The following is a 13,086-nucleotide window of genomic DNA, read 5'->3' as shown; positions in this document are numbered from 1 at the left end:
TCAATTTGAACACATTAGCTTTGTTACTTATATTAACACAGTAAATGTGTAGGTTTTAGTAACAAATGTTTGTGTTACTCAAATTAAACACATTTTGTGTATATTGGCAACACTTGTGTGTGTGTGCATGCTATGCTATATAAAAAAAACATAATTGAAATTTAATTGGCATTTAATTCAAAAATTCCTTCTATTCATTACAAGTCACAACATTTAGGAAATAAGTCTGTATCTTGTCAGTAAGTGCAATTCAGAATCTCTCAGCTCATATTAGGGATGTCCGATAATGGCTTTTTGCCGATATCCGATATGCTGATATTGTCCAACTCTTTAATTACCGATACCGATATCAACCGATATATACAGTCGTGGAATTAACACATTATGCCTAATTTGGACAACCAGGTATGGTGAAGATAAGGTACTTTTTTAAAAAATGAATAAAATAAAATAAGATAAATTATAAACATTTTCTTGAATAAAAAAAGAAAGTAAAACAATATAAAAACAGTTACATAGAAACTAGTAATTAATGAAAATTAGTAAAATTAACTGTTAAAGGTTAGTACTATTAGTGGAGCAGCAGCACGCACAATCATGTGTGCTTACGGACTGTATCCCTTGCAGACTGTATTGATATATATTGATATATAATGTAGGAAGCAGAATATTAATAACACAAAGAAACAACCCTTTTGTGTGAATGAGTGTAAATGGGGGAGGGAGGTTTTTTGGCTTGGTGCACTAATTGTAAGTGTATCTTGTGTTTATGTGGATTTAATAAAAAAAATTTAAATGAAAAAAAACACCGATACTAATAAAAAATAAACGATACCGATAATTTTCGATATTACATTTTAACGCATTTTTCGGCCGATAATATCGGCAGACCGATATTATCGGACATCTTTAGCTCATATACATCAAGTGGCAAAGCATCAGTTGCATCTTTCAGATTCATCACTTGAAATGAGTCTTTTTAATCACATAAGTGTGAAGGTGTTCATCAAAATAGTTAACAGTGAGAACTCTCAACAAAATGAACACCTCATCACGGTCAGAAAAGGTAACAATATACACTGTCTCTCCAAAGATATGTTTGTTGTCCAGATCACATTTGAAGGAAAGCACACAACCAGGTGTGTAGCAATGACCAAATATAGACACACAACTGATACTCCAAATGTTTCAATCATTGATTGAAACTTTATTAGTAGATTGCACAGTGAAGTACATATTACATACAATTGACCACTAAATGGTAACACCCCAATAAGTTGTTCAACTTATGTCCACAGGCTGCCATTTTTTCAATCAACAACTCCTACTTTACCAAGCAGGCAAGGTTACAAGCCCAATACAATTTGAAGAGTTAGTCCAGACTGCAGGTGAGACCCTCTTCCTGGAGTGGAATGACATGGGCAGCCACGAGGACATATTGTGTTGATGTTGTGCTGCAATGTCCAATGCTCACCAGACCAGGTTGCATCACTGGAGCAGGGTCAGTGGTTTGTAGAAGGTCATGGAAGCTTCTTCCTGGCTAAAACAGTGTATGCAACACATGGGATTACATCATCTTTACAAGTTATGAATCATTTACTTAAGATATCTCACTTGTTTTATATTCTTATCACAAAGATATTCTTACTTGTTCAATGTAGGACAGCACTGATTTGATGCTGCATTTTGTCCATCCCATAGATCTTGTTGACCCAGTAGGGGGCAGATCATGTGTGAGCATCTTCAGTGCTCTACAGCACCTTCATTCTGTACAAATAGACAAATATACACAGTTTATATCACTGACATGTGACACTGTAAGGTTAAATGTGTGTCAACTTGGGGAGTCTTTGGAAGATGACACAAAAAGGCATGATAATCCTCCATAAATAAACTAAACATTACCAGCACTCTCAGCTTCTGGTGGTTCATCTTTTCCTTCAAGAGCAGCCAGCTTCAACAACTTTGGTCCCATTTGTGTAGAAAGATGTCTGTCTTGTATGGAAACATCTTCTCAAACTGTCGATCTGTTAAGGTTTACCAACAGGACAAGACAAGGGTGATTAGATAAGGTTATATGCAAATCCATTCAAGTGCAGGTGGTGATTACATTGACTGACTTACCAGATATGGTACATCAATGAAACGAGGGTAGTTCTCAACAATCTCTGCCAGAGTAGGTGACTGATTAGATATCCAGTATCTTGGGTGGAAGTAGGTTTTGTCCTTACCCATCTTGATGGAAGAAAGGTTCTCCGGACTAGGCTTCATCCTTATGATCACAGTTATCCATTCTTGGACAGACTCATCACTTTCTGTAACTTCTTCAAGTCCAACAGTGACTTCAGATGAGCCACCCCTTCTGCAATAACGGCACCGATCATCCCTTCGTTTGGCGGATATTCCTCAGCTTACCTTCCAGAAAGCCAGCGTGGCATGTTGGATCATAGACGTGTTCCTTTACAACACAAATAAAACTGATCTAATGAGCTACTGTCACAATCAATCCAAGTAATGTGTGTTTCTCACTCTTAACATTCCCTTACATATCCTTATTTTCATCCTCCATGTTGATGTTAAGTGACGGGTAAAGTGTCACAATGGTTCTGGCGAGAAGTTTTTTGTCCGCACTTACTGGATAACTGAGGAAAAACATAAGAAAAAGGACACATTAACATTGGACATAACATTAGACGTCCTGTAGTTCAAAATAAGTGACAAATGTCTACTTACAACTGAAGGCAGTTGTTACCAGTACCCTTCTCCATTTTTATGCAAGTGAAGTGAATTATATAGCGCTTTTTCTCTAGTGACTCAAAGCGCTTTACATAGTGAAAGTCAATATCTAAGTTGCATTTAAAGCAGTGTGGGTGGCACTGGGAGCAGGTGGGTAAAGCGTCTTGCCCAATGACACGATGGCAGTGACTAGGATGGCAGAAGCGGGGATCGAACCTGGAACCCTCAAGTTGCTGGCACGGCCGCTCTCCCACTCTCCTCGTAGAATGCAAAAATCCTGGGATCTTTTAGTTGGAGGCGAGTGTTGGCAGTGTCAGGATGAAGATCACTGGCTGCTGTTGAAGTGTGAAGGAACAGTCCACTATTTTATTTCAACCAGTGTAGAGATATTAACACTTCATCTAAGCCAGCGTGTCCAAAGTGTGGCCCGGGGGCCATTTTCAGCCCGCAGCTAATGTTTTACCGGCCCATCATTCTAAAAAATACTAAAAAAATGTTTGAAAACATTAAAAGTGGAATAAAAGAGCAAATGGGTGAAACGAAAGGAGAAAAACTTTGCAATGTTCACTCTAATAACACAATTTGTTACAAAATAATCAAAATCAATGTTGCTATGAATTATTGACCGACTTAAGGACAAAAAGGACATACAAAACATGAAAAAAAAGTTAATTATATAAATTGTTATTACAAACATACAAAGCTAATTACACTATATATTATCTGAAGCTGATAGAGATTTAAGTGTTAAATGTAAACATGAGTGGGGCACTTTTGGATCCCTAAGAATTTTAGTGGAATTAAAAAACACCTGTCTTTGCTAAAAAATTTAAAATAAATTCTAACCAATGTTGCTATTAATTATTGACCTAGTTAGGGATCCAATTACTTCACATCAAATATTCCACTTTGAAGATCTTTTTGGGAAAAATATTGTATATTTGCCCCCCAAAAATAGAGTTTTGACAAAAAGCTCATGAAGTGTGTGTGTATATTTACACCTGAAGTTGAATTACAGATTCAAGCATTTAATTTAAAAAAATACATATAAAACTTGTTTTAAACCCGTTTTAAGACTGAAACCCTTCTGCGTCCCTAGGACCTAACTTGCGGGAGCCAATAAGGTTAAAAAAAATAAAGTGGATATTGTATTGGTTTTGAAAATGAAAAAATATCAAAATGGCCCCCGCATGTTTTGATTTTTCAGTGTGCGGCCCTCAGTGGAAAAAGTTTGGACACCCCTGATCTAAGCACTGGGATAATACTACAAATAAAAGGCACATAGGCTCACTAAACAGATTATTATGTTTAGTGAGCTGCCTTAAATGAACAAACATACCTGCTGTACTTCCATTTCCTGTGTGGTGACAGCAGTGGCACTGACATACCAAACATCTCATTGAATGGACTTGAATAGAATTTGGAATGTATCCATGTTTTCAACTTTGCAGTTCACATCAGTGTCAATGAATTCATTCAAATCTGAGCAGAAATTCAGAATTCTGGTCATTTCTGCTTTGATGTACACACCTGTGTAATGTCCTTGACTTTACCAGGAGTGGAAGTCTTCTTGAAAATGTCTCTGCCATCCAGGAGGACTTGTGAGACATCTGGGAGAAGCCATTCTTCTACATGTGTACAAACTCAAATGTACAGACAAACACAACTAATTCAATACAACTCCAAGGAAGGACTTTGTGTAAAATAATAATCATTTAATTATAGCCTAAGAGATTATAATACACATACAGTAGTTAGAACAAGCTACATTTTGAACCATTATTAGTCCAGTGCAAATATGTTTACATGTCATAGGTGACTTCATTTCTGAAACATTGACTATGACTGGAAATGGCCTTTAATACCTATGCAACATATGGACAGATTAAACTTAAAGGTAATTTAAAATGGAGATAACATACCCAAAAGAAACCATGAATAGTTTAAGTCAACCAGTGCAGTTTAGTCAAACAGTTTAATTGATACTGTGGAGACCTTCTTATCAAATCTTACCTTAGTAATGTTAGCTAACTTGTGGAAACAAACCTGCAAAATAAAGCCAACATTAATTCAGCCATTAACCAACATTATGTACACAGCATAACCAGGCTACTATTTGAAAGAGCCCTAAAATAATAATAATGGAGGTTTAGTATAGCTAGCAATATGGCTAGCTGTTCATCAGCAGTTCATTTGCACATGCACAACTTTACATCTTGTCAGCAGGTTACAGTCACACATTCCCAGCAAAACTACCACTATTACACCCTTTAAGATACAACAACGTGCAAGTAGACTGGAATATGCTTACCTTCATTAAGACGGATACAGTCGCAGAGGTCCGGCGGTGATGGCCACGTAGATCACAGAAAAGGCGGGACTTTTTTTGTTTTGGTTTTGTTTTGTCCCCAACTCTATGTCCACCCAGCTGATTGTCAAAGCTCATGACACAATGTTGTGTAGAATGTCTGTGTTACTTACCCTCAGGAAAATCCTGTGATTTAACACATTTGTTGAAATCATTACACAAAACATGTGTGGATTTCCAACACATTACTTTTAAGAGTGTGGAAACGGGGTTTGTATACACACACATATTTTAGGCCACAGTAACACTCCAGTTTGAAAAGTAACACTGTTGACATAGGAAAATAAAACCATATTTGAAGTGATTTTGTCATTTTTAATGTTGAACAACTTCCATGTTTAAAGTCTTCCTTAGAAAAGGTAAGCAGGCACACATGCAGCAGAATGTGTGGCATTTTTTAATGCCAAAATATTGTGTCCAAAAAACACACTAACTCAGTGTCATGTTCTAAATCAGAAATAAAAGAATAAGACCGGGAAATATTTTCACACATTCATGAGTTAGTCACTCCTCTGTTACACAGAAATATCCTGCAGTTATCTTGCCATATATACAGTATGATTGCTGTGTGGATTTACTTGTGGTGAACAGGACGTTACACGGCTCCACCAAGAGGTGATGGAGGACCAAATGGACATGGCGGAGTACAGGAGGCAGAAAGAGAGACTGCAAGGAGACAGAAGAAGGCTGCAAGAACGGCTGAAAAGGGTCAAAACCAAAATTAGAATACTTGACTTAAAATGTAAGGAAGGTAGATTCTACAATCTGACATTACAATATTGTTGTTAAGTTTAAGCAATCTCTTGCAGTGGATCAGCTGCACACCCAACATGAGCTCGCACAACTGAGAAAAAGGTATGACTACTTGAGTGGGCTGATAATTAACTGTTTCATTTGTAACTTGTATCTTACCTTAACTGAAATTAAAACTATTTCTGTTTGGAGAGTGAATGGCAGCGCAGGGAGCGGCGGAGTGAGTAGCGGAGATGAAATACAAGTGTCAGTTAAGGTAAGCTACAAAAATACAAGTTACAAATGAAACAGTTAATTATCAGCCCACTCAAGTAGTCATACCTTTTTTTCAGTTGGGAGAGCTCTTGGTTGGTCTGCAGCTGATCCACGTTCCGTACATTTCAAGTCAAGCTTTGCAGCAGATGCTGAGCGGGAGAGGAAAGGACAGAGCCTGAAAGATGAGCCGAAAAACAGAAAAATAAAAGTCTACTCTGCTCAAGTATGATTTTGATTGATTGAGACTTTAGTAGATTGCACAGTACAGTACATATTCCATCCATCAGTGGTCAATTGACCACTAAATGGTAACACCCCAATAAGTTTTTCAACTTGTTTAAGTCCACGTTAATCAATTTGTGATATGTTGGAGCAGCAGGCAGCTATATACTCTGCATTGACCCACAACACCCTGAAGACAGATGTCAGACATCATCAACCTGTCTGATGATGACGTGAGAGTGGCAGAGGAGGTCCTCCAGGTGCTTAAACCCCTCAGAACTGTTCCATCTCTACTGAGCACTGAAACTTCACCATCTGTGTCAATGATCCTGCCACTGAAAACAAGGGTTGTACAATCCATGACTCCAAGTGTGGAAGACAGCAGCATCACTCCAGATGTCAGGCTTTATTTCACTACCTATGTTTCAAGGAAGATGATGTGCCTTCTTATGTTGCACTTTAACTTGGTTTTTATTATTGGTCATTGGTCCAACTTTAAAGAAAGGAGAAGTGTCTTTTGATGTTGCACTGTTTTTCATTAATTATGTTAAAAGGAAGATAAAAATGCATGCCATGAATTGATTAACGTGGACTTAAACAAGTTGAAAAACTTATTGGGGTGTTACCAATTAGTGGTCAATTGTACGGAATATGTACTGTGCAATCTAATAAAAGTTTCAATCAATCAAAAAGTCAAGTTGATCAACAAATTGTATTATTCTCCAGTGCAATAACAGTACTGAAATGAAGGCTAAAAGGGCATTAATGGGAGCTTTAAAAAAAGAAAGAAAAATAGAACTAATTAAATAGTTACTTTTCACAGTGACGCATTACTTTTTGGTGTAAGTAACTGAGTTACTTTTGAAATAAAGTAACTAGTTTTCAGTAACTAACCCAACACTGGTCACGGATGGGTTTGGGAAGAGTGTTCCAGAGGGTGGGAGCAGCGATGGAGAAAGCTGTCACCCCAGGTCCGAAGCTTGGTTCTGCATGGTGGGGAGAGCAGGTTGGCATCAGAGGAGCGGAGGCTGCGTGAAGGTATGGAGGTGAAGCAGGTTGGTGAGGAGGAGGATTTAAAGTGGATCCGGTGAGGACTGGGGAGCCAGTGGAGTTTCTGGAGGACTGGGGTGATGTGCTCACGGGAGCGGGTGTGGCTGAGCAGGCGGGCGGCAGAGTTTTGAACGTATTGGAGTTTGAGAATTTTGCAAGATGAGTCGTAGAGGATGCCGTTACAGTAGTCAAGTGTGGAGGTGATGAAGGCATGGATCAGGGTTTCAGCGGCAGAGAAGGATGGACGGAGACGGGCAATATTTTGGAGGTGGAAGAAAGCAGTTCTTGTGATGTGGTTGACCCGGTGTTGAAAAGAGAGCTTATTGTCCAGAATGACTCCGAGGTTGCGGATGTGAGTGGATGGGGACAGAGTAGAGTTGTGAGCAGTTTTGGTGAGGGATTTGGGGCCCACGATGAGCATGTCAGATTTGTCAGTTGAGTTTGAGGAAGTTGGAGTGCAGCCATGATTTGATTTCAGTGAGGCAGTCGGTCAGGGTGGAGAGATTTTGTGGAGATGTAGCTGGACATCATCTGCGTAGCAGTGGAATTGGAGGTGATGGCGGCGGATGATGTTACCGAGGGGGAGCATGTACAATGAAGAGAAGTGGACCAAGCACCCAACCCTGGGGGACACCTAGTGACAGAGGGGCAGTACTACCTTTACAAGAAAGTATGTATTACAGTACAAGGACACAATTACTTATATAATATACTATCTTTAGATGAAAGTGTAAATACATATGTATATACTATATTTAGCAGTATTGATGTACTACAGTACAAGGATAGAAACATGCTATATTTCCAAGAAAGTGTATGTATTAATGTACTACACTACAAGGACAGAAATACTTCTAATATACCAACTTTAAAAGACAGCATAATGATGTACTACCAGGACAGAAACACATGTTGTACTATCTTTACAAGAAATGGTAAGTATTGATAAATACTGATGAAATATACTATCTTCAGAATAAATCCCAAGTACTGAAGCACTACAAGGACAGAAATATTTCATCCTGCATGACTTGTATTTAACTCCCGAGTAAACACTGCCCCCTGGTGGACTCTTTCACCACATACCTTGTCTCCTTTGGTTCCACTCAGACCTTGAGCACCTGGAACGCCCATCGCTCCTCTCTCTCCTTTGCTTCCCTGTCATATATGAGAACAATGAATAAGTATTGTACTTTCAACACAGTCTTTCCCACTATTCCTTGTGGAGCCACTGGACCGCGCTGACCTCGGTCTCCCTGCAGTTACACGTATGAGGTGAGTACCTGGAGTCCGTGTTATTGACTCAAGTATTTACCTTGGGACCAGGAACCCCAGGCTCGCCCTATAGTAATAAGTCATTTCAGGTGTGCAGTAGAAAAACAGTCTAATCGATAAGCACTGGATTTGTTTAGGTACTTACCAAAGGTCAAGGGTCACCGGACATGCCGGCATGACCTCTGGGACCAGGCTCGTCCTAGCAAGAGAAAAAGTGGTTAAAAGTGAAGTGCATAATGTCAAAAGTTTGATTGAATAGTGCTTACTTTAACTCCAGGTCCACCTTTGGCTCCTGGACTAGCAGGTAATCCTAGAGAGAGAAACGCAGCACAATCATACACATGTACTAGAACACTCTTTATTTAGGACCACATTTTAATGTACAATCACCTCATGATAGTATTACACAATTCCCTAAGCCAGTGATTCTCTAACGACAAAGAATGACATAAATATGCAAACAGTGTTACTGTTCAAACTGTGGCCAAAAATATTCAATGAATACTTATGGCCACTACACAACTGTATTTCAATGTTGGTCATTATGGTGGTACTTGGAGAGCAAAGTTGTTTTTCCTGAAGTGGTACACATACATATATATGAATGTCAAATTTGATCTATTTTGTGTAAATGATATTAACATAAATGTTTGTCAACATTATTATGCTGCAAGCAACATTTTTTATGCATAAATGTTGATTTCTGAAAGTAAAAACATTTTCTAATTGGCTAAACGGTTTCAAATTATCAATTCAATCTGGGAAAATGGTTAAAAGTACAAAAACCCTTAAATAGATATCTTTATTAAAGTTTTCTAACCCTTTCTTTTTTTTTTTTTTTTTTTTTATAAATTGTATCATATTTGTTAAATAAGTTTTAATACTTTGTATTTGCTTTTATTTTCTTTCCTTGACATGTTTTGTTCAACCTGATGGATGTGTTAAATTGTTGAATATAAAAAACAAGTTTAACAAACTATGCTATATATATATATATATACACACATACATACATACATATACACACATACATACACACATACACATATACATATACAGTATACAGTATACAGTTCTGATGTTGTGACCTCTGTGTATAATATACATTTTCGCTGGTTACTAATAAATATCCATCCATCGAAAACTTCACTATAGTAACAGTAATTATACGTCAGTGTCCGCGCATGCGCGAAGACAACGTCCCCTTTTTGACGGCATTCTGTGACGTCACGTTTTGTTATGTTAGAATATTTCATGAGTGTGTTGTCTAAAAACTAGCTTACCTAAAAGTAAAGGGGAACATGAGGGGGATATTTAAAAACATGTTGTATAATTATAATGCAATAGTAATCGTCCAAATTTGACGCAAACATGAATGTTTGAAACGCGAGATTTTAGCCGAGGAGCTATCGCTATCTGTTGTGCTAAGTTGCTACAAAGAGAGATATAGGTTATCGAGCAAATGTATACATGGAAATAAAGCTGTAGTCACTCACCAAAACCAAAACTTTGCATCACTCTGGAGTAGAGAAGCCGTCACATTTTTCGAAATGTTTGGTGGTAGTTCCACGCATGCGCGAAGAGTGCGTCACTTCCGTCAACTGTTCAGTGGTTTTTAATAACTTTCCTGCCAAAGCAGTTCATTTTTATGATCTTTATTCGAGTAACAATTTCCGATAGATTGCATACAAAACAACTGTTACTTAGGAATACAGTATTTATTTTGAAACCGCACAGAAACCGGAAGCAGCCTTAAATGGCAAATTAATACATCTTTAAAAAAAAAATCCTTTATATACATCAAAAATATCAATCCACGATACTGATCATTCTACGTTTTAGTGATACAACAAAAAATCTAAATTAAAAAACAAGTTAAAAAAGCCATCGTTAACACGCAAGTCACTTCCGGGACTTCACATTTTGTGATATTTGAATGTTTTATGAATCTGTTGTATAAAAGCTAGCTTATCTTGAGGGAACAATATAAACACAAAAAAGGGGGTATATTTAACAAAAAATCAGGGCGTATTACCGCCACATTTCAACCACTTTCATGAATCTGTCAATGCAATGACGCACGAGGGCTGGAGAATGTTTAAAGAACATTAATTTCCACTGATAGGGCCTAGATTTAAGAATAAACTTAAACATTTACAACAATATGAATGAAATTAAATATAAACAATCCATCCTAATTATAAGAATAAACTTAAATACCGTATTTCCTTGAATTGGCGCAGGGAATATAGTATTCGCACGTCTAGAATTACTGCCGGGTCAAACTCGTTTCTCAAAATAATTAACGCATGCTTGGCCTTATCGCCGGTTTATTATTGAAGCTGGATCAAATTCGTTTCGCAAAATATTAATTTTATTATCGCATGTCTGTAATTTTCGCCGGGTCAAACTCGTTTCGCAAAATATTTAGCATATGGCTAGAACTTCCACCGGGTCAAATTCGTTACGTCACGAGTGACGCATCTGTCCTCATTTTCAAAATGGAGGAAGCTGCTTTCAGTAGTTTACAATCGCACAAAGGAAAAAAGATAAAGAGCTTTTCAGTATGATTTAAGGTCCAAGCTATTGAATACTGGTACAGTATGCTAAAGAGAACAGTAAGCAGCTATGTTTTATTAATATACCGTAGATGCGTGTGTGAAATACTGTATAAGTCATTAAATGACTCCCGCCTCCTGGTGGTAGAGGGCGCTGCCGCGCTAGTGATCCTTCTTGCGACTTCCGGTACTGCAGAAGAAGTGAACACACGCAGCAAGAGATTTTTTTTCTTCCTTTTAACATGGAGGATTACATACCAGTATCTAAAATAAAACAGTTTTCTAAACTGGACTTTCAATGGAAGCAGGAGGTAATAATTAAAGGAATATCTCCATCGAAACAGAGACTTTTAAAACTGAAGAAAGAAAATAAGGAAGACTTCTATAAACAAGTTATCGATGCATTTGGTCAGAAGGAGCTGCAAATGGACTCCATTTATAAGTACAGGTAAGACCATAATAACGTTTTTTTAATTAAATGTGCTTTTCATGATGGTATGCTTACATCACACTCAAAGCGCACGCCTAAACTTTATGGATTCCTTTTGGTAAACGCCGGAGTGAGAAGAGGTTTTAAAATAATTACCGCATGCACGGCCATCCCGCCGGTTTCCGGTAAACGCAGGAGTGACAGGAGGTTTTAAATTAATTAGCGCCCCTGCGGCTATTCAAGGAAATACGGTATCACTGATAACTTTTTAAATGTACTTTCAGTCAACCTAAACAATTTAGTAAACATCAGTGAAATGATCTTCTTGAAACATTCTCCTCAGTACAAAACAAGCACTTCTTTCCCTCGCTTTCCTCACCAGTTGCGTCTTCTGAGTCCACACAGGAGCTGTCTTCCTTCCTCTTAGCAGCATGTCAAAAGGAGTGACGCTCAAACATGTTGAAGCATGTGCTCTGAGCAGGTGAACAGGTGAATTCAATCAAAGCAGGTGGAGATGTTCAGCCCTCAATGCTCACTGTTGCCCCTTCAGGCCTGGAGTGTGCTCTACATGCTGCTCTGTACTTGGACTTGACAATATGTAATATGTACACACTGCAAGTATATATATCATGTAGTAACAGACACCTTCATAACAATATGTAATATTCTACATGCTGCTCTGTACTTGGACTTGACAATATGTAATATGTACACACTGCAAGTATATATATCATGTAGTAACAGACACCTTCATAACAATATGTAATATGTACAATATACACACTGCAAGTATATATATCATGTAGTAACAGACATCTTCATAACAATATGTAATATGTACAATATACACACTGCAAGTATATATATCATGTAGTAACATACACCTTCATAACAATATGTAATATGTACAATATACACACTGCAAGTATATATATCATGTAGTAACAGACATCTTCATAACAATATGTAATATGTACAATATACACACTGCAAGTATATATATCATGTAGTAACAGACACCTTCATAACAATATGTAATATGTACAATATACACACTGCAAGTATATATATCATGTAGAATCTACGTTCCTTACATTTCAAGTCAAGCTTTCCAATCTTAGCTTGGACACTTTTCTTAGTTGCACGGTATGTGTCCTTGGTCGCACGGTATGTGTCCTTGGTCGCAGGTATGTGTCCTTGGTCGCACGGTATGTGTCCTTGGTCGCAGGGTATGTGTCCTTGGTCGCACGGTATGTGTCCTTGGTCGCAGGGTATGTGTCCTTGTCCGCACGTATGTGTCCTTGGTCGCAGGGTATGTGTCCTTGGTCGCACGGTATGTGTCCTTGTCGCAGGGTATGTGTCCTTGGTCGCAGGTTGGTCCAGGGTCTGTCCTTGGTCGCGGGGTATGTGTCCTTGGTCGCACGGTATGTGTCCTTGGT

The 13,086-nt window shown here is 38.1% G+C and overlaps 2 long non-coding RNA genes across 2 annotated transcripts; both read right to left on the bottom strand.

Moving 5' to 3' along the window:
* Positions 1–1,678: 1,678 nt before the first annotated feature.
* On the bottom strand, positions 1,679–2,600 carry LOC133645029 (uncharacterized). Its single transcript, XR_009824878.1, has 4 exons — positions 2,547–2,600; positions 2,125–2,458; positions 1,906–2,027; positions 1,679–1,767 (listed from the first exon to the last, which is right to left on the bottom strand). It is a non-coding gene; the product is annotated as an uncharacterized LOC133645029 (long non-coding RNA).
* A 4,795-nt stretch (positions 2,601–7,395) lies between these two features.
* LOC133644860 (uncharacterized) lies at positions 7,396–10,221 on the bottom strand. Its single transcript, XR_009824847.1, has 5 exons — positions 10,156–10,221; positions 8,926–8,969; positions 8,805–8,858; positions 8,471–8,542; positions 7,396–8,018 (listed from the first exon to the last, which is right to left on the bottom strand). It is a non-coding gene; the product is annotated as an uncharacterized LOC133644860 (long non-coding RNA).
* Between the last annotated feature and the right edge of the window lie 2,865 nt (positions 10,222–13,086).

The sequence above is a fragment of the Entelurus aequoreus genome, linkage group LG28, assembly GCF_033978785.1.
Source record: "Entelurus aequoreus isolate RoL-2023_Sb linkage group LG28, RoL_Eaeq_v1.1, whole genome shotgun sequence".
NCBI classification, from domain to species: domain Eukaryota; kingdom Metazoa; phylum Chordata; class Actinopteri; order Syngnathiformes; family Syngnathidae; genus Entelurus; species Entelurus aequoreus.
This window is presented reverse-complemented; position numbering and strand designations above follow the sequence as displayed.